The 22,845-nt window shown below is 37.1% G+C and overlaps 1 protein-coding gene and 1 long non-coding RNA gene across 2 annotated transcripts in view; one reads left to right on the top strand and one right to left on the bottom strand.

Annotated features, from left to right (window-relative positions):
• Positions 1-196: 196 nt before the first annotated feature.
• The window catches only part of LOC135714993 (lipopolysaccharide-induced tumor necrosis factor-alpha factor homolog), a 47,219-nt gene continuing 24,570 nt past the window's right edge, over positions 197-22,845 (bottom strand). Inside the window, exon 4 of the mRNA XM_065238396.1 lies at positions 197-226. The gene's annotated coding sequence lies outside the window, so the exon portion shown is untranslated. The remainder of the gene's footprint in view (positions 227-22,845) is intronic.
• Positions 5,724-18,070, top strand: LOC135714992 (uncharacterized). The gene is made up of 3 exons (XR_010518919.1): positions 5,724-5,821; positions 13,456-13,559; positions 17,375-18,070. It is a non-coding gene; the product is annotated as an uncharacterized LOC135714992 (long non-coding RNA).

Raw genomic sequence — 22,845 nt, 5'->3', positions numbered from 1 at the left:
AACTCTGATTGGTTAAACCCACACCAACCGAGGTTGCGTTTCACAATGTTTAGTAAAAGATTAAAATGTAATCGAAGGCTACCACATTAACAAAGTAGTACGATCCGGACTATACATTTCTGCTGTATTTGTTTTTATATATCTAGTTGCAAATCCCGCCACTCCATCAATAGTGACGCTACCATACCTTAAGTTTTACAATCTGTAAAGGTGGTCGGAAAGCTCACTAAAGTAACGGCAGATAGCTTTTACTTTCTGTAAGTTACGATGAACGATCCAAGGTTGGGGCGGTCGAACAGTAGGGAATGAAAACGCATGGCCAGCAAATGAACAGGCACATACCAACCTGGTCTGTGCAAGAAGTGGAATTGAAGAGCTGAATGTATTGGTGCACTTTGTTTATCGCTCGGTTTTCATTCCGCTTCGCACGATTCATTTCTTTCGTTCCCTCAATTACCATTCTCGTAACGTCATAACTTTTTGTTTGCGTTTGCATTGGAAATATAATATGGATTACATCATTTCTGTATGTTACTCAATTTTTTAATGTTCTTCCACTAAATGCTGAGATAGTTTATTGATTATTGTATTATCACATTGCATTCCGTGTAAAAGCATCCTGCCAGTGATTTTTTCCCATTTTCAAGTAAGCAGTTAGCATAAAACCGAAGACATCATCATGATGTGTTGTCTTATATAAAACACAAAATGGCAACTGGTATTTCCCGGCGGCTTTACAAAAGATTACAAACATATTTCACTAAGTTGCTTTCGAGTGTTATGACGTAATCACCAGCGTACCCCGCTCTGATTGGTTAAACCAACACCAACCGAAGTTGCGTTTCACAATGTTTAGTAAAATATTAAAATATAATCGAAGGCTACCACCTTAAAAAATACAGTGCTTTCCCGATTTTGTCCGCTTCTGATTTTTTACCCTCGATTTTGTCAGCCTGCAGATTTCACTAAACTTTCCAGTTTTCAAACATGTATTGTCAAACTTTTCTCTTTTATTGCTACACGGTTAGAAAAAAATACCCAAAATTAAGTTCTTTTCACTCATCTCGGCACATAGTGCAGGAACCCAAAAGTAGGTAAAGCGGGTCAAAGTAATTTTCATTTACTTATGTGCAGTTCGTATGGAATTTTCCACTGGCTCTTTAACCAAAAGTAAGTTAGTTGTACCCAACAGTAGGTAAATATGATTATACTCAACGTTGGGTTCCCACACTTTACTACCCCTGTTGGGTGGTTTTGCTCCTCCGTTTTAGACAACATTAGAAGGAGAAAAGGAGACAAACTAGTCAAAAGTAGGTAAAAGTGAACTGGCCGCTGGGTACTTTTTTCTTACCGTGTATACTTCGTTGAAATGTAATGGATAGGGGAAGTTGGGGTAAAGTGAACAATTGACGATTTGAAGTGCTTATTTATTCAAATATTAATCACTTCAACGCACAGGCATGTACAATTCTACCCAGGTATACACGGTGTTTCGTGAAAACCCATTTATGGGTAAAAAATACCCATTTTCAAACCATGTATGCAGCTGTCAAAAAATGGGGGGATTTGGAAATCATAAAATGGGTGAAAAAATACCCATTTAAAGAATCAGTTCACGATTGCATAATGGGTATATTTTTTACCCACACTTGGAAATTTATCGTCTCATTCCGTCACCGACCATTGGGAATGCTAACAGTTTCTGTCCGCTTTTTTGACGTAGGACTACGTCTTTGATTTCTATATGGGGGTACACTTTGTGAAAACCGAAAATGGAACATGTAACAAATTAAGAAAGATTTTGAACGGTAATAACTCAGTTGCCTCTGGTCCAATTTCAATAATTTTATCACCAATCGATCAGAAATATGGCTACGCATCGATAACAATGTTTAAGAATGTTGATTTTCAACAAGAACTATTGAAAAACTGGTAAATGTCCAGCATTGTCCAAAAGCGTCGAATGAACTAACAAATCCACCAATTACCTACATGCATATGCTGCTTCCCCAGCACAGTCGTCAGAGAGTAGTAAGTAGACGAAACAAGTCGAAGTGGCATTCGCCTCCGATCCTCGGGCGCGTGCGAATAGGGAGGATGGAATTGCGTAATATTTTGCACACTCATCGCCATACTCAGAACCACACGCTCCTAACGACCACACCACTGTGTGGTGGTGTTCGGTCGTCAAAATTAGAAGCAGCAGTAGCAGCAGTAGCAGCAGTAGCAGTGCTTTCGGCGTGTGGCGTTGAAAATTGTTCTCCAGTAACAACGAAAGACTGCCTGCAAGCAGCGAGCTGCAGAGCTCACATAAGCAACCACCAAAGGAGGAAGATGCTATGGATCGGAATCAGTAGCTCTTCGTGAGTCGCTGCGGGTCGGTCATCTATGCCAAGTGTGTCACCCTCGCTCCAAACGACATACAGCTCGACAGCCTCATCCGTGTTGAACACCCAGCTCAGAATTACTCAACCATCACTACAAAACGGTCCTATTCAGGGCCACCAAAAATTTGTTAAAGAGTATTATTTGGACATTGGTCAAGGTCATCAGTTCCCGCAAGCAGCTAGCTATCAAGGCGCAACCTGTCTATAGAAGGTGTGGAATTGTAGGCCTGAATATATTGGTGCAATTAGTTTTTCCTCGGCTTTCATTCCACACGATTCGTTTCTTTCGTTTAATCAATCACCTTTGTAGTGACGTCGAAAAGATTGTTTCAATCGGCGCTTACATATGAAATTTAATGTGGATTCTTTACCCAACTATTGTGTTGCTCCTCTCGTCATGACCAATTGCATTATAACACACCATCGACTGGAAATGCTCTCGCAACGTGGGGCTTTAGGTAGTGATGAAAACGTCGCTAGAACTATTCCACAGCCGCAGTCAGTTTATGAGCAAAAGAAGGACGCACATTTTTTGCCTGTAGACTTGGAGACATACTTCAAGTCTCCGCGTACATCGTACGGGTTAGGCAAAAGTTTTTAGTCTAACTTCAAAAACTGTCGTATTAATGGCCTTTGGCTCATTTTCAACTTCTATTCAATTTTCATACTGCCGTACTCTAACGGAACTATCCACCTACTCTCTTCTAAATATCATTCTCTAGCTAATAAATAATCACACTAAAGCTTCATGTTAGCATTTCCAACCAACTCTGAAAATCGCTAACTTCGCGTATGAAGTAACATAAAAACACTTTGAATGAAAAGTTATGACGTTACGACAATGGTAATTGAGCGAACGAAAGAAACGAATCGTGCGAAGTGGAATGAAAATCGAGAGATAAACGAAGTGCACCAATACATTCAGCTCTCCAATTCCACTCCTTGCTCATACCAGGTTGGTATGTGCCTGTTCATTTGCTGGTCGTGCGATTGCATTCCCTACTGTTCGACTGCCCCAACTGTGGATCGTTCATCGTAACTTACAGAAATTAAAGCTCTTTGCCGTTACTTTAGTGCGCTTTCCGACCACTTTTACAGTGTGTAACACATAAGGTATGGTAGCGCCACTATTGGTGGAGTGGCGGGATTTGCAACTAGATAAATAAAAACAAATACAGCAGAAATTTATACACACTTAGAAATAAATAATCTTACACGTGACGAAATCCATCTTTGACATAAAGGATGAGACGTACACAAACATGTCATGTAAAATTAAGTGATCCGAGACTGAAAAGTTCGAAAGTACGATTGATTGAGCTGAATTTCGCGTCTATTATGACTCAATTTGATGTCAAAATTGACGCTCGTGTATGCCAGTCTCAGAGCACCTTAATTTTAATCAATTTTTCTAAATGTTTAGCTCCCGTACAGTAGCCTCGGATCGTACTTCTTTTTCAAGGTGGTAGTCTTCGATTACATTTTAATCTTTTAATAAACATTGTGTAACGCAACCTCGGTTGGTGTTGGCCTTATCAATCAGAGTAGGACACGTTGGAATTGATAAGAGTTCTGAATTTATTTCTCGTATACGAAGTGGCAAGCGATATTCCTAATATGAGTCAGGGTTATTCCTGTTAGACCTGTGCGAATGTGCTATATTGTTCATACCGAGTGTGCTATATAAGTCTTGAAGTGATAAAACGCGTGATAGCTAACTTTGTTTTATAAAGGTGAGTTCAGCGATCGTTAGATCGTTCGTTAGTTTTCTAAACCTAATTATATAATGTATAGCCAGACAGCCCGACTGAATACTTACTGTGTAGCTCAGTACCACTAAGAAATAATAAAGTGAATCCCAAAGGCTAATGTAAAGGTAAAACATTAAATAGGATATTTGGTCCAACAAGTGTTCCTAAAAATTCTCTCTATGACTGCAAGCACTATCCTCATGGCCTTGCGCTCCCCAATCTGCGCGTGTCACGTGTGGGTTCGAGTTGGGCAGCGACAAAGTTGAACTAATATTGGCAAATCAAAGTTGGCACTCGTGGAGAATAGAAGAACTATGAGAGTGATGATGGTTTCAGAATTTCCCACGGGGAGGTATACGAGTGCAATATTAAAATGCTTTTATTTTGCAAATGGAGCATTTTATTTAAATCTGGTTGCTGCTACAGTTGTAGAAAAGCTGAAATCTATGTCTACACATAAAAATCTGAAAAGAAATTATTTTTTCTATATTATATGTCTATTAAGTAGTCCTCAAGTTTTCTACTAGCGTAGCATTAACCAGATTTATATAAAATGCCCCATTTGCAAAATAAAAGCATTTCAAGATTGCACTCGTATACCTCACCGTGTAAAATTTTGAAACCATCATCACTCTCATAGTTCTTCTATTCTCCACGAGTGCCAACTTTGATTTGCCGATTGCGGGGGACGCTGGTGACGACGTCATAACACTTGTAAAACAACTTAGTGAAATATGCTTGCATTCTTTTGTAAAGTCGCCGTGAAATACCAGTTGCCATTTTGTGTTTTATCAAAGACAACAAATCATGATGATGTTTTCGGTTTTATGCTAACTCCTTACTTCAAAACGGGAAAAAACTCACTGGCAGGATGTTTAGATTTAGAGGAAGAACATCCATAATTGAGTTTTATACCGAAATGATGTAGTCCATATTACGTTTCCTTTGCAAACGCTGATCGAAACAAACGTTATGACGTCACGACAATGGTAATTGAGCGAACGAAAAAAACGAATCGTGCGAAGCGGAATGAAAACCGAGAGATAAACGAAGTGCACCAATACATTCAGCTCTTCAGTTCCACTTCTTGCACAGCCCAGGTTGGTATGTGCCTGTTCATTTTCTGTCTCTGCGTTTGCATTCCGTACTGTTCAATTGCCCCAACTGTGGATCGTTCATCGTAACTTACAGAAAGTAAAAGCTCTCTGCCGTTACTTTAGTGAGCTTTCCGACCACCTTTACAGCTTGTAACACTTAAGGTATGGTAGCGCCACTATTGGTGGAGTGCCGGGATTTGCAACTAGATATATAAAAACAAATACAGCAGAAATTTATAGCTCCCGTACAGTAGCCTCGGATCATACTACTTTTTTAATGTGGTAGTCTTCGATTCAATTTTAATCTTTTACTAAACATTGTGAAACGCAACCTCGGTTGGTGTTGGTTTAACCAATCAGAGCAGGACACGTTGGAATTCTGAATTTATTTCTCGTATACGAAGTGGCAAGCGATATTCCTAATATGAGTTAGGGTTATTTCTGTTAGACCTGTGCGAGTGATCAGATCGTCAAGCCTAATTGTTAAGTCAAAATTATACCCAAGTGTGGCATATTGTTCATACCGAGTGTGTTATATTAGTTTTGAAGTGATAAAACGCGTGATAGCTAACTTTGTTTTATATAGGTGAGTTATCCGATATTCATTAGTTTTTTAAACCTAATTAGTTAGACTGAACACTAGCTGTGTAGTTCAGTGCCACTTAGAACTAATGAAGTGAACCCCAAAGACTAATGTACAGGTAAAACATTGAATAGGATATTTGGTGCAACAAGTGTTTCTAAAAATACTCGTTATCGCTTCAAGCACTATCCTCGTGGCCCTTCCAAGCACCATGCGCTCCCCTATCTGCGCGTGTCACGTGTGGATTCGAGTTGGGCAGTAACCAAGTCGAACTAATATTGCGGAGGACGCTGGTGACGACGTCATAACACTAGCTGCCATTTTGTGTTTCATATAAGACAACACATGAAGAAGACTGCCAACTCTTCAATTTTCTCGTACGACCGCTATGAGACAGGTACAATTGTGTCATCTGTCGCTCAAAGGTAAATGCTTCGAATGAATTTGATAGCAAAGATTACATGCTCTGAAAAAAGTTTTGGGTATTTGCTCATTTTTCTATGCGTTTCTTCCACCTTCGCTCAGGTTCAGCGCTATATGTATCTGTCGATGATGGTGTTGATTTGTGTGGGTAGCCTTCGATTTGTGAGGAATGAGCTTTAGAACGGTTTGTTTACAAATGCTGATCCAGTTTTGTGTAGGAATGTGGCCGCAGAACAACCTGGTCTATTGACGAATCCAACTTAAACTAATGCGCGCCTGGTGACAGGAATAAGCACTATTCGACGGTGATCAGCTAGTGACAGCCCTTGGAAATTTAATTATTTTTATGGAAATTTGTTAAATTACAGTGCTAGTTTGTGTAAATATGCAATTAAAATGAATGAATCTTGTACAAAACCTAAAAAACTATTCTGATATGTGTCAATCCTAAAAAAATACTAGTTTCAAAAAAAAAAAAAAATGAAAAAACATGATGAGGTTATGGACATGGTTATGTTAACAGCCATATCACATCGATTAATGTTGATATGGAGACATGACCAACCAAATCAAATAGAAATAGAAAAGAGCCCCTTGTAAAATGATGGTTATTGGTTTAATACGGTAGGATTGTATTCGAATATGATTTGCAACCATCGATTGAAGCACGTAGGAATTTCGTTGGTTTTATCATGTTTGTTCTACGATTTTTATTTTATTTCAATGCTATTTCAATAATTTAGCACTTCTTACCAGAGAGATTCTACTTATGCCAGAGAAGAAAGGGTTTCCGCTCGGTTATATTCCTGGTGATCAGGCAAACTATCCAAAGCCGTCTGCGACACAGGCACTTTTGGTACTGCCTTTGTTGCCCCACTCGTCTGAATCTACCAAACCAGGTGTGAAGTAATCTAATGCTTTCGCAGCGGATTCAGCTATAAGAAAGATGATGTTCCTGCGGATGGAACAATATATTGTTTTGATTGCTTCAATATGTAAAATTGTTCTAACAACTCACCTCAAACAGCAAAATTAATTGATTTAATTCAATTTCCGATGGGATGATCCTTCAGTATTGCATTCACAGTTTGAATACTGTAAGAACATTGTTAACATTATTTGTTGATGTTTTGCTGGGAGCAACCTATTTTTTCATTTTGAAAAAAACTCAATGATTTTGCATTCAAAAATTAGGATTTACTTACCATTCTTACTGGCGAACCGTTTCTGTACATATTTGCTTTCTGTTATTGAATAAAGCAATTACAATAACACGTAAATCATAGTTCTCTTATCACAAACTTGAAAATATATGCAGTTTGACAGATGATCTCAAGTTCATCACCGCTATGATTACAGCGCCGCGGTGGTCGGCATGAACTTGGATTTGACAATTGGTGCAGTTCGTTCTCTCGGCCTTCAGTCGGCTTCGCACGATTTGATTCTTTCGTACGCTCAAACACGCTCGTAGTTACGTCATATCGTTTGTTTCAATCAGCGTTTGCATCAGTGTCCACCCAGCTGAAGCTTCTCCCCTTATTAGTTTTTATCGTTAAACTCCTTCTATCAACAAGTTGGTAAATCTTTGCCTTTAGCAGAAAGACGCTTAATAGTACGTTCAGACTGCAGAGTTATAACATGTTATAGCGCTATCTTGATGGTGGTTTCTGTGTTGCAATTATTTGACAACCGTTATAACATGTTATAACTCACCAGTGTGGACAGCGTTTAACACTTTTTCTTATTATCCTGTTTCACGTCATGGTTCTTCTTTGCAACGCTAAATCAAAAAGTAGAAATAAGAAGGGATGTCGGTTACGCGCTCGAATAATCGAATAACTGAAAAAAATCTTTACGATTAATCGTTAATCGAATAATTGGACTTTCAATTTCATGATCTTTGGTGGTCCTTCGAAAATGTCGAACAGCAGAATTGCAACCAGCAAGCAAGAACCAAAAGCAGTGATGCAAAATATCATGACACTCACGTGACACTCGTCTACGCATCAACCGACTTTCGCTGACAGAAAGTTTTGTCACGCAGTGAGAGGTACAGCCATGGCAAACAACAATCACCAGTTATGGTCGCTGCTCACAAGCAAAACGTTACACTCGCTGCTGATGATGAAAAGCACAACGAAAACAGTGAAGAATTCTGCAGTACGATCATGAGAAAAAGCGAAACGACAGAAGAAAATGAAAATAATGCCTCCGTATTCCAAGTTCATCTCGGCAGGCGCAACTGTGTGAGTTACAAATAAAACAGGCAACATTAAACGGAAGCTGTTGGGCTCACTCATCAACACACACAAAATAGCAAGCAAAGCAGCAACTGCTTCAAAACGAGCACAGATGAGTGTCGTTATTGTCGGGAATGACCAGATCGGTGATGGAACCATGGAACCGAAGACGACATTCACCAGTTGCTTTTTACTTCTTTCGTCAACTTGATGGATGGTCATGGAGAGAGCTTCGACGAGCACATTGATAGGAATGTACAAAGCGTTACTACCAACAATCAATACGAAACTAACGATTTTAAATTGGCTCACTACTTGACTAGCCTATTGGTCCCAAGCAAATCGACTAACGTACCCCATTCTAGTATAAATTCCTGTACTACACTATGTTTGTTTTGATTCACTATGAAAGTTTGACAGATAAAATGAGGGGTTCATGGATTTTCCTATGTTTCGAGGGGTGCATCGATTAGCTTGGGACCGATGAGAGTATCAAAGCTGAGCCAAAAAGTTGAGCACGTTTCTTCGGGACCTTCTGGTCTTAGAGTTACCTCTATGTTACTACCATCAGTTGTTTGACGATCGTGATTGTGATAGGTTGCAACTCTGACCAAAAGCGTTGCGATGCTAGTTTACATTGCTATGACGACGACTGAATTAAGGCGCTAGAAGTCAATTTTCTTCATCGATTTCCTTTTTTGGTAAACATGGCTTCACTAACCATTTTCGCACTATTTCTGCTACACTCTTCTATCATCCAGAACAACAAACGTATCAATGAATGCAATCAATACCGTCGAGTTTCAGTTTCATTGAAGCAAAACCTAGACATCGATGCATCATGGATGTTTCCAATCCGTTTTAATGATTTGTATTGTTTCTATGTAGCATTGAAAACGCAACTCTAAATTGAAAACCATGTTTTTATATCACTGCCAGTGTTGGAAAAGTTCGCGATATTTCACGAAGTTCACCAAGGGAAAAGTTCGCGAGTCATAGGGAACTTTGATGAACTTTTCCATCACTGATCACTGGTAATTTTACAGAAAATCATTCATTTATAACATTGGAAACATTTTACCAGACACAAACAGACATAACATAGGCTTAAAGTGATGATTTTATACGATAGATTAGGCGATAAAAGTATAGAGTTGATTGTTCCGTTAGAGTAGTATGGCAATGTGAAAATTGTATATAGAGAGAAGAAAACGATTCAAGGTCAATTTTGATGAAGGTACGAATCGGGTTGATCATCTCTTTTACCAAACTCCCTCGTTGGGGAAGGACTGTGAAGGAGATGATCAATGATAATGATTAATTTAAAGATTTTATCTAGAAATTAAATTGTTGATTATATTACATACATCTTAAATTAATGTTTGTATTTATTAATAACACCTATACATAATTTACCTCTACTCCATTGAGTGTTTCAAACTCCTGATCCTGGATTGCCAGCCATCTCTGTTTCCATCTGTTTTATTCTTGATTACATATTTCGATCATATCAGAGAATTATATGAAGCTCATCTTGAGTAACTTCCCTTGGAGTAGAATCATCATTGCCTTACGGTAAAATAAACGTACCTATGACTTATGCTACACCGTTCGAAAAATTCATGCAAATTTCAGCGAGATATAGCGCACATAAAATTAACGCTTGATTTGGCATAAATTTACGCGATATTTTGTGTAAATTTAAGTGCAATAACGCATAAATTAGCAATATTGTAGGCAAGCTTGTAAACGATTGCTCTTTATGCTAAGTATAGCTCAAAATTAAACGAAGGTAGATTTTACGCGATAGTTAAAATTCAGAATTTTTTCTGTGTAATTGCGCACAAGTACTACAACACAGTTTTATAAGTCAACCTCATCAAAATTTATTAGGCGTTGTAAAACAGCTCTACAATAATTGAATAAATGCTTAACAAACATATCATAAAGCACTGTTCATTGTGAAGCTGTAAACCTGCTTGTTGATTTAAGTGACGTGCTATAAAAGGTATCGTTAGTCCTATGAAGCATATAGTTAAACCGAACGCAAACAATCATTCAAAAGCGCTCCATGCAGTTTTTAAAGCTCTTAACCAAATGGCAATACAACTACATTTTTGTTCAACTCTGGAAGCTATTATTTAACTTTTTTTTTTATCAACACAGGTGTTTTATAAGTGCTCTGAATTATTTGTTTGGTCAGATGGCGACTTCATTTTTCATTTTCATTTTCATTTTGCAGTGTTTGGTGGGGCAATGCGAGGGCAAGTCAATCCAAAGCCGAGGATAAAGGAAGGGTAATGGCTGAATAGTCTATGCGGACCACTTGAACGCCATGGGAATGGATTGGAGAGGTTGGTTATTTGGGGTTTTGAGGAAATGACACAAAGTACTAGATTTGTGCTGCAAAATGCAAAGAAACCGACATTCCATCTCCCACCTATTTATCCTTTCACATATATACCAAATTGATATTTTAAAGCAACCCTCAAAATAAACAGACAATATATGAAACGGCTAGTTGCCAGTTGCTTTAAAGGCTAGTTGCTTCCCTAAGCGAAACCCCGTATCCTAACTCTTTTGTCTATCTACTTAATGTTATTAGGCTGCCTAAATTTTCTTATTTCAATTCTTTTGATAATTATGAAATCTCATTATCCTAATTTAATAAAAAAAAAATGAAATCTCTAATCTACCTCATCAATTATAACCCATGCTTTATTAAGTACCTGCATTTGTGTATGTAATCAAAAATTTTACGTGTTGCAAGTACTTTTGATTTTGACCTATAATTATTTTGTATATCTTAGTTCGACCTAAGTGACACCTTCCAGTGACTAAAATGCTTCACTTTGAAGTTAGTTTCCTAGCTGATTTTTAAATTATATAGGGTATATGCTCCAACTATGCTCACACGTTTCCACTTTGTCGCACCACAAAATTACGTATGGGTATGTCACAATAGAATCACGCCACAGTTAGTTCAAACACTTATCCCAAATCAAAATGAAGCATATATAAGATTAGTTACAATACCATGTGCAAAAATGTTGTTTAACATTGTTCCCTGGGTAATAAGCTAGTCACGCAAGTAGAAGGAGCACTGTTGGACACTTTCTGAAATATTTCAATAGTACAATTCCCTTGCAAACCCAAATAAATCTGCGTAAAAATAAATGAAATAAGAGTGATTTGCGGAAAAACCCGCCAGTATCGCACCCAACGTCAGTGCCTATACGTAAGCGTACTACAACGCGGCCTTCAAATAAAGGAGTAACAAGTGTGATACTATCACTTCAGGCTAGAACTTTGGTTCTCTTATGCAATGGTTCATCAGAGAGGGGAAGCTCAGTAATCCTCATCGCATGCTCATGGCGCTATTCTGCCACGGCAAGAGCCAACGGTGCCGGACCTAAACCAACCGTCTCCAACGCTCCACTATGAAGCATAAGATTAGGCCCGCCCACCAACGTCCAGTTAAAAAACTAGCCAAGGGGAGGGTGTTTGGTCTGATGGCGACCTGAGTGTGAAAAAAATCATTAGAACTGTTTCCGCACATCGTAGGTACATGAGCAAGTCGGCGATCATCTTTTTTGCCAGTGGTGGCGGAGGGGGCAGCTACATCTATGTAAATCGTAAACTTCACGCATGAAGTAATTCAAACATGTTTAGCCAAATTATCATCATATTGTTCATCAAACACGCATTTAACGATCAATTTAAATATGTATTAGTTAGTAGAGCCGTCGCTTGGGGCGCGCATAGTCAATTCCCTTGTGTTTGACGTTTACACGCTAGCGCCATATGTTGAACGTACTGCCCATGTCAGTATACTCAATAGATTTTTTTTTTGTTAATTACTTTATTTGTACAGGCTCAATCGAATAAACTTTACAGAGCCAAGTTATCATTTTCTTTATACATTATAAATGTCTTAAATCTAAAATTAAAGGATGTGAACCCATTACTCGCGGTCTTCTCGAGGTTAGTGGATGACAATTGTTTGGATTCAAAAATTTCACTATTTCTAAAACATATACTTAATCCTATCGACGTTATATCAACTCTGTAATTATACAATTATTACAGAAACAAATCTACAAAAAGAAAAACACACCCACATGCAAAATAAGAACTAAACACAAGGTTAATCAAACTAACAATCTATGGTTAATATTCTTCAAGAAAACATATATGAGTTGCATAAACTCCAGATCGCGTCTAGCCAAAATATCCCGAACCGGAAAGTATACTCAATAGATGGCGGTAGCGTTTTAGCGGCGCTATTTTTTTTACAGTGAAAATATATAATACGTTATGTATCTTTATCAAGTTCAAAATGTTACATTTAATTTTACTTTCAAGTTAAGGACAATACACGTTCTAAGCATATGATTCATTTCTTTGAAACCGATATTGAATACTATTGAACGTCACTTAAGTAATATTGAAAATTATGCTTAAAAATCTACTTTTTAATAAAGAGAAACTAGTTAAAGCTACCATTGGAGTCGCATAATGAAATGTTATCAAGATTTATTTTGATATCTATCACCAACCAACCAATTCTATACCGGTGCTCAATTGCCCCCGTATCACAGTATTTAAATCTTTTTCATTTATTAATTTTATGGCGCAATGTAGAATTCACATGATTTTCTTATGATTGTTTTAATCTAAATTTAATTTGTTTCATATCAAGATGGTAGGAGGAAAAATACGAACGCACATTTGAAATTTAAACTTATAACTTATATCTGCCCCGGGCCCCCGGATCCTAAATCTGGCACTGGGGCACATTCAAAAAACGTATTATAAGATTTTTTTTAAGATTATAAACTGCTGATGATTTCCTATTACAAAACATTTCATCAACATCGTAAAAAACTAAAATTATAAAATGCATCATATTTTCGACTCGATTGTAGTGCAGTCTCTTTGACGTGATATTAATTTTAGTTTTTTGCTCCGCAGGATCATTGACGGACGAGCCGGATGCTGATACTTTGCGAGATCTCCTATTGCTATTTCTTAATATCCGCGATACAACCAGTACTGTAATCGTGACATAATAACAGGTAAGTCGCAATTTTTCTCAAGGGGCGACAGATAAGCAAGGGCGAAATTCAAAAGATGTGCATATCGAGAGCTTTACCAAAGTGAAGCAATAGAATTTCAAAATTATCGGTATGACAAAAATCCTCTGTAAGGGTGACATTGCATTAGATAAGAAAAAGAACTTCATGAGGACGGATTATTAGAATTTCAAAATTTTCAACGATGTGGCAATGGTCCTCTGTTCAGATGACATTTCTAAAACAAGAATGCCGAGAGCTTCACGATGACGGATCATAAGAATTATTATATTATCAATGAGGTGACAATGATATTCTTTTGAAACTTGTCTATCGAGAACTTTATGAGGACAAAGCATTAGAATTTCGAAAAAAATATCCACTGGAAGGGTGACATTCCTGAAATAATATTTTCAATAACATCATCAGGATGAAGCATTAGAATTTTATGGTTGCAGGTTGGCGATATTTTAAATATTCGAATATCGAGAACTTCATAAGGACGAATTGCAAAATTATCAACGACGTGGCGATGGTCCTTTGTAAAGAAGATATTCCTGAAAATGAGAATGTTGATTACTTCATGAATTTATTTATTTGTCGTCAATCAGTGTAGACCGTTTTACATTTGTTGTCTTTAGTGCTATTTTTACAATTTTGTCTTTGTTTATAACTTTTTATAATATGTCGTGAGAAAAAGTTAAAACATTACTTCTAGCTGACGTTATGCGAGGATATAAAATATTGCTTTAATTTGGTTTTTGTCACTGTAAAGTCAATGTTATCGCAGTGCTTATTATATGTATCCATCATTTGGTTCAAGGGTCCAAATTTGGCATAATTTGTACGATGATGATTTGTAGCAAATATATTTCTTTTTCGTAAATGCCTAGATGGTGTATATAAATTTAAGGATGACAATAGTTCTATTGAATCCATGCGATATCGTTTACAAATGAAATAATAGCAAATTCACGACGCTCTTTTAAGGTTTGGATATTTATGAGCATACACCGAGCTGTGTAAGATGGCAGAGGAAATACAGTCCAACCTAACTTGCGGAGTGTATACAATAGAAACTGCTTTTGAACGGACTCTATTCTTTCTTCGTGTGTGATTGAAAAAGGAGACCAAACTATGCTGAAATATTCTAATATCGACTTTACATAAGCAATGTACAATGTTTTTATCGTATACGGATCGTGAAAGTTATAGCAGAAACGTTTTATGAAACCAAGCATGTTGTTAGCTCTGTTAATAATTGTGTTATAATGATCGGTGAAAGTAAGTTTTGATTCCAATATAACACCTAGATCCTTGACTCTATCACACTTTTCTACGCTTTGGTTTTCTAAAGTGATTGTTACATCGGGTAGGATTCGTTTTCTACTAATGGTAATTGAGTTACATTTTTTATATTTAATTGTAGCAGGCTTTTATGACATCAAGTATGGAATATCTGTATTTCCTCTTTAAATGTGTTGCTGTCTTTGGCATCTTTGATTTCCGAAAAAAGTTTAATGTCGTCAGCATAGATTAAAGTTTTCTATTTCTTAATAATGAAAGATATGTCATTGACGAAGAGAATAAATAAAGGTGGTCCTAAATGGGAGCCTTGAGGAACTCCTGATGTGACATTTGATTTGTTGTCTTTCCTTTGTATTTGACTATTTGATAGCGGTCAGTTAAATATGATTCAAGCCACTTGAGAAGTGCGTAAAGCATTCCCATTCTTTGAAGTTTAAAAGGAAGCATGGGTATGTCAATTCGCAAACGCTTTGCTGAAATCTGTATACAACACTTCTACATGGTTTCCGTTATCCATTGCATTCAAGGAATAATTAATTAATTCGAGCAAATTCGTAGTTGTTGAACGGCCTTTAAAGAAGCCAATTTGCATGAGCATTTTGTGTGGTCGTTGGTTCTGAATATGGACAAACAGGCAGATGAATTCTATTCCTACTCTTTACTCTAATAAGCTTGGTGGCCCTGAAAAGAGCCGTTTTGTTGCCAAAGTTGGTGTTGATTTAACCTCCGAAACCAAACAGAGTGCCTCTCTGTCACTTCAAAACGTAGATGACATCCATGGCCGCTTACGCCTGGCGTGTTTAGTGTAGGTGACAGCATCACGGATCTCATTTTTCAGGAACACCTTCAGCACACCTCGTAAATCAAACCGGAGATACGTCAGACACCGCCACGGCGAGCCAGACGACGGATGGGGGTTATCTCGAAGAATTTGCGTTTGGTTCTGAACATGGCGATGAGTGTGCAAAATATTACGCAATTCCATCCTCCCTATTCGCACGCGCCCGAGGATCGGAGGCGAATGCCACTTCGACTTGTTTCGTCTACTTACTACTCTCTGACGACTGTGCTGGGGAAGCAGCATATGCATGTAGGTAATTGGTGGATTTGTTAGTTAATTCGACGCTTTTGGACAATGCTGAACATTTACCAGTTTTTCAATAGTTTCTTGATGAAAATCAACATTCGGAAGCATTTTTATCAATGCGTAGCCATATTTCTGATCGATTGGTGATAAAATTATTGAAATTGGACCAGGGATAGCTGAGTTATTAACGTTCAAAATCTTTCTTAATTTGTTACATGTTCCATTTTCGGTTTTCACAAAGTGTGTCCCCATATAGAAATCAAAGACGTAGTCCTACGTCAAAAATGCCCCTTTTTAACAAGATTCCTGTGCACGTTAGTGACATGAACCACACATAACTCTTTCTTCAAATAAGATTACATTTACTTTTCATCTAGGTGATCCAACTGCTACAGTAAGCAACCAGCCTTTATTGTCAGAATATATATCTAAGTGTGTTTACATTGTTCCTGCTTTGGAAATTCAATCTTAAAACTAAAAACTAAAACCAAACCTCGTCTGAGTATAAAGGGAATCAATTGTTGTAATTGGGGATTGCAACGGTTTTGCCTGAAATAATTAATTATTTTGTCGGACAATTATTTCAAAGTATCAACATTCGAATTTCTATGTGCCTCGGTAGTATTGCACCAGGGAGGCATTTTCAAAATCATCTTCAGAACTTTTTATCTGAATCCTTTGAGGATCCTTTTTCCTGGTAGTGCAACAACTAGACCATATTGGCACAGCGTAAAACATGGCCAGTCTAAAAACTTGTTTAATTATTGGAAGTTTATTCTTAAGGCAATGTTTGGATTTCTTATTCGTAAGAGAATAGGAGTTAAATTTGGCTTGGATGCCCTCAATGTGATCTTTAAAAGTTAATTTTTGGTCAAGTACTAATCCAAGATATTTCACTTGGTTTGACCAGGAAATTGGAACTCCGTTAATAGTGACTATGTGACTACAACTAGGTTTCAAAAACGAAGCTCAAGGTTTATGTGAACATTTTATAAGTTATGTTTTGGAAGCGTTGGGAGAAATCTTCCATTTTTGTAAATCAGAAGAGACAATATCTTAACTTTTCTGCAGTCTGCTGCAAATAACACGAAGATTTCTTCCTTTAGTCGGAATTCCTGGTACTCTGAGGCAAATTAGGGAGATCTGGAGTGGAATTTTTTACAATATCGGCCCAAGAATGCTACCCTGAGGAACACCAGCTCTAACAGGTAGTCGATCGGAGTAGAGTTGTGTAAGTTACATAATTTTGAAATAATATAGAGTGAAAAGTTAAGCTGTTTCAATATGGAAATAAAAAGTTCAAGCCAAACACTGTAGAATGCTTTTTTCTATATTTATGAGAGCAATTCCTAGATTATTTTGAACGAATAGACATGAAATACTTATGATAAATGTTACTAATATATTATTCTTTTCTTTTTAGGGAAAATAATGGAGCCCACCAAGGAACCATTGGTCTATGCATGGGGTGGCAATACTGGCAACCCATACGAAGAAGATTTAGCTTTGGTGCTGTTTGAGCGAGCATCTTTCGGGAAATCAGAATTCAAACTTGCATCAGAAATGAAGGACGCTGGAAAATTTGACGACGTAGTCATAATTTTCGAAGAACAGAAGAATATGTTGTTAATCCAAACCAAACACAAACGCAACTCAGATGATACAAAACCATTATCGTTCGACAATTTTTTTCCGAAGAAGTTCCAGTTTAATCAAGATTTTGCTCTTGTGAAGTACATACAGTCATATTTAGATGTTATTCAAAAAGATGAGTTCAAGAAGTATAAGAAACGATTTTTTATCCTAACCAATAAACCATTAGACGTTAGCGATGAACAGCTTAAGAAGTTGGTGAACATCGAGATCTGTGAACAAAGTGAAGTGAACCCAATAATGAAGTTAGCTAAATCCGACAATTGCTACATAAGATTCAGACCAAAAGAGGATAACATTGAAGAATTACTGAAGTTGATGAACTCTGAAATAACTGTCATTAGGGATGCGATCATTGAACTCTTCAAACGTGGAAAAGCTTCGGACATATTGACGAAGTACAAAACACCATTGCAGAAGATCCTGGCAGATTTAATTATGAATTCAAATAGTGATAACTCAAACACCCAGGTCGATACCACCCATCATTGGTTGTACAATGAGCTATTAAATAAGATTCATAGAGAAGCAACGGCAAACATAGCAAAAAATCAAGCGTTTCAAAATCTGATGCAAGGTAGATCTAGGGACACACAACTACCTCCATATTTAAATGAAGAACGTGTGAGCAAGTTCTTTCAGCATCTAACTTTCTGTGTAGACCAACCAAGTGATCTCATGACAACCGTCAAGGATGATCTTCGCTCATGGATGAGAACTTGGATTCTACCGGACAATCTTGGCAAAGCACAGTTAGAGCTGCCTTTCTTTAAATTTTATCAATGTTTTAAAGATTGGATCAATCTTAGTAGTGACAAGCATACACAAAAGATTTACTTAACTGGAGCCGAGGGACGTAAGTGTGTCAAAGACATAACGGAAGAACTGAGTCATAATTTATCACAACGTGAAAGCGAGTACATAGGAAGAAAATTAATTGCAAATAATCATATTGTAAGCGACCATGATTTCATCAAACGATTAATAGACGACCCAGAAGAGAGCAAATTTTCTCTCTTCATCGGAGAGCCTGGTATGGGAAAAACAACTATCCTCCAATACATTGCCTTCGAAGTTCAAAAGAAATCCGATATTGATGTGTTCTTGATATATTTGAATAACCTACAGGAAATGCTCAAAACGGGCTGTGAAAACTTAGAAACAGTTTACACAATTCTTAAACCGACTCTTTCAAAAACAAGCTTGACAATATTGAAAAACAATCTAGAAAGCAACGCAAATCGGTCTATAATCATATTTGATGGGTTCGATGAGATCACTTTTCATGACGAGGCAATCGCCATGTTTAAGCAAATATTGTCAAAGAAGAATAATCGAGTGATTGTAAGTGGAAGATATCATGTCACAGATATTCTTGAATCAGCTTTTGGAGCAAGGGCAATCAGATTGATTCCATTTGCAGACGATGAACAAATTATGTTATTGAAAAATTCATGGAAAGCTTCCGATGATTCAAGGGAATTTAAAATTTATTCAACTCATTTGCTCGAAAATTTCTACTCGGACATAACAAGCGATGAGTCTGAATTATTTGGAATTCCACTTATGATTCGATTGTTGGCGGAAGCATATTCTGATGATTTCCAACAATATGTAAATACTGTTCCATATAAACGTGTACAAGAATTTAATGTTGTCTCATTGTTTAAAAAGTTTGTGCAGTTTTCGTTTCAAATCAAATGGAAGAAAAATAAATACCAAGATGCCTACCAAAATTTTGACATGCAAAGTAATGAAGAAGAGGACCGTCAGATGAAATACTTTATTATTGAGCATCAAATAGCTGCCTTGAAACAGATTTATAATGTAATCACATCGGGTGATCACGAAACAATTTACTATGACCTTCAAAAACGAATCAAAAACGGAAAAGAGCACTCTCCTCTTTTTAATATTTCCAATGGCAATATTAGCTTCATACAGTTATCCTATGCCGGATTTTTCGCTGCAATGTATATATATGATTATATCCAAAACTGGAAAGCAATTTTGTACGAAACACTTGTTGATCATGAAATAGTCCGAAATTTTTTTTTTAAGCTAGCTGAAGAACAGTATTCAGAACAATCAGAGCAAATGATTGTTCTGAGCGATATTTGTAAAAAAAAAGCTGAGGTTGCATTCTGGGCATGTGAAGCAAGTTCAGTAAAAGTAGTAAAGGAACTACTTAAAAATAATGATTTAAAAACTAAAAAACACGAAAAATATGGATCTTTATTACACACTGCGACGTATGCTGGTAATTCTGAGCTGGTTTTGTTTCTACTTGATTATGGCATAGATGCTAATCTGATCGCCAAATTTGAGATATTTCAAGGTTATGATAAACACCTCAATACAAGTCCTCTGCACATTGCAAGTAAAAATGGACATCTTGAAATTGCTAAATTTCTTCTCGATAGATCCGCAAATGTGGATCTTCAGGATGAAAATAACAGAACACCTCTCCACTATGCTAGTGCAAATGGGCATTTAGAAATTGTTAAACTTCTCCTCGATAGATCTGCATGTGTAGATCTTCAGGATAAAAATAAAAGAACTTCTCTCCACTATGCAAGTGAAAATGGGCATTTAGAAATTACTAAAATTCTTCTCGATAGATCTGCAAATGTGGATCATCAGGATGAAAATAATAGAACACCTCTCCACTATGCAAGTAAAAATGAGCATTTAGAAATTGCTAACCTTCTCCTGGATCGTTCTGCATCATGATGAAAAAGATCACAATATTGAAAACAATCTAGAAAGCAACGCTTATCAATCAATAATCATATTTGATGGTTTCGATGTGATAAATTTTCATAACGAGGCAATCGCATTTTTTAAGCAAATATTGTCAAAGAAGAATAATCGAGTGATTGTTAGTGGAAGATATCATGTCACATGTATTCTTGAAAAAAAAAATTTGGAGCAGGGACAATCAGAGATTTGAAAACGATAAACAACTGATGTTATTGAAAAATTCATGGAAAACTTCCGATGAACGTCTGATTGAAATTTGTTCAAGGCAATACACATTTTTCACAATTAATGGCACTCTAATGAAGATAATATAGATAAGATAATACAATATATTTTTACGTTCATGTGATTTTATATGGCTCATTTTGATGAATGGGTCGTTAGACCGAATTTTGAAAAATGAAAGATTTAAATAAGTTTTTCTTGGACGGCGGCGCCGGCCTCACTTCAAAGGGCCTGGGTTCAACCACAGTCGGCCCCGTCGGAATTTTCTGAGGCATAAAATCTCTGATCAGGGAAGTAAAACCGTTGGTCCCCGTTCAGTGAGTTGATGGGTCGATAGATAGGGTCCAGGTAGAAAGCTGCCTCCTTGGCGTCGGTACTCGACGGAGATGGACAATAGATCGACGGAAAACTAACCAAGGAAGAGAAAAAGCAGCAATAGATTGAAAAGTGGCAACAGAAAATTCAAAAATAGCAATAGAAAATATATGTTTGAGCAAAAAAACCTGGAATGATCCAATAACAATCAAATAATTTCCAATAAAAAACCTTGAAGAGGCAATAGAAAACTAATAGAAAAAACATCAGCACTAAAACATTAAAATGTGCCGGAAAAACTTTCGAAATTTTCCAACAAGGAAGCCATATTTGTTTAGGTTTTATTGGTTTTTTTTTTCAATTTATTATTGTTCCCTTTTTGATGTTATAGTCCTACGATGCCATGCCATGGGTAAACATCGTCAGAATTAGTGATGTCTGACATTTACTCGATTAATGGAGTACACAGCGAACGATCAGTAGGTATTCGACTAATTTTAAGCTAACATAAGATCGTCTGGGCTATTGACAAAAATAAAATATTCATGTGGCATGTGGTATGTAACTAGAATTAAAAATCAAACAATCACAAAATGTTGACACCAATCTACAGAAGGTTGATAAAATAAACATGTGTGTGTGAAAGATTTCGTTTGTTCAGAAAGAAAATCCATAAATTATAGCTCAAGAAACTGGGAAATGCCAAACCGGGTTATTCATGAGCATAGCCGGGATGCGAAAGTTGAGTGAATGCACTCATTTTCTCATTCTTATAAGTTTACGAACTGAAGTAAGTTATGCGTTTAAAAGATGAAAGAGTTAAGTTCGCTTTTAACACTCCTAACACGATACGTGCGAAAAATGTGTAATGGCAAGTTTGCAATATCATATATTAGCTATTTCTTGATGAATTTAAAGAAATGTGGTACCACTTGAATCCCTAGCAGTGATGCAAAATATCATGAAACTCACTCGACACTCGGCAACGCATCAACCGACTATCGCTGACCGAACGTTTTGTCACGCAGTGAGAGGTAAAGTCATGGCAAACAACAATCACCAGTAATGGTCGCTGCTCACAGGAAAAACGTAACACTCGCTGCTGCTGATGATGTAAAGGAAAACAAAAACAGTGAAGACTTCTGCAGTACGATGATGAGAAAAAACGAATCGACAGAAGAAAATGAAAACAATGCCTACGAATTCAAAGTTCGTCTCAGCACGCGCGACTGTGTGAGTTACAAACAAAGCTGGCAACATTGAACTGAAGCTGTTGGACTCACTCACATTACCAACACACTCACATAAGCAAGCAAAACAGCAATTGGTTCAAAACGAGCACAGATGAGTGTCGTGATTGTCGGGAATGACCATATCGGTGATAGATCACCACCGAAAACGACATTCACCAGTTGCTTTTTACTTCTTTCGTCAACTTGATGGATGGTCATGGAGAGTGCCTCGACAAGCACATTGATAGGACCATCAGCTGTTTTACGATCGTGATTGGGATAGGTCACAACTCTGATCCCTAGGGTCTGTAGATTGTTGAAAATAGGCTCGTCTCCTTTTTTAAAGGGAAAAGAGTCGTTACACGTTTTTTTTTATACGGGTTCAAGAAGCTTCAGATCTATAATTTTGATTAATGATCATAAATGTTCATAATTAGCCAGAATACAGTCATGGTTCCTAAATATGGATTTTGGAGATATCAGAACGGTCCTCCAGATCAGTGGTCAATCCAAGAAACTAATCCTAGACCTCTGCATTTTTTTAAACTTTAAGAACTGTGATTTAAGAATGAATTTGAGATCGTGACATAAACATAAACCCGGATGGCTATGGGATCGTCCTCCAGAAGATCCGGAACATCAGTAAAAGTGGCCAGTCATAGTACCCTTGCGAGTTGGCCAACCGATTGGGACAATGGAAATCTCG

This window comes from Ochlerotatus camptorhynchus, unplaced genomic scaffold (assembly GCF_037179485.1).
Source record: "Ochlerotatus camptorhynchus isolate MF236.1 unplaced genomic scaffold, CSIRO-AGI_Acam_v1.1 ptg000772l, whole genome shotgun sequence".
Lineage (NCBI taxonomy): Eukaryota > Metazoa > Arthropoda > Insecta > Diptera > Culicidae > Ochlerotatus > Ochlerotatus camptorhynchus.
This window is presented reverse-complemented; position numbering and strand designations above follow the sequence as displayed.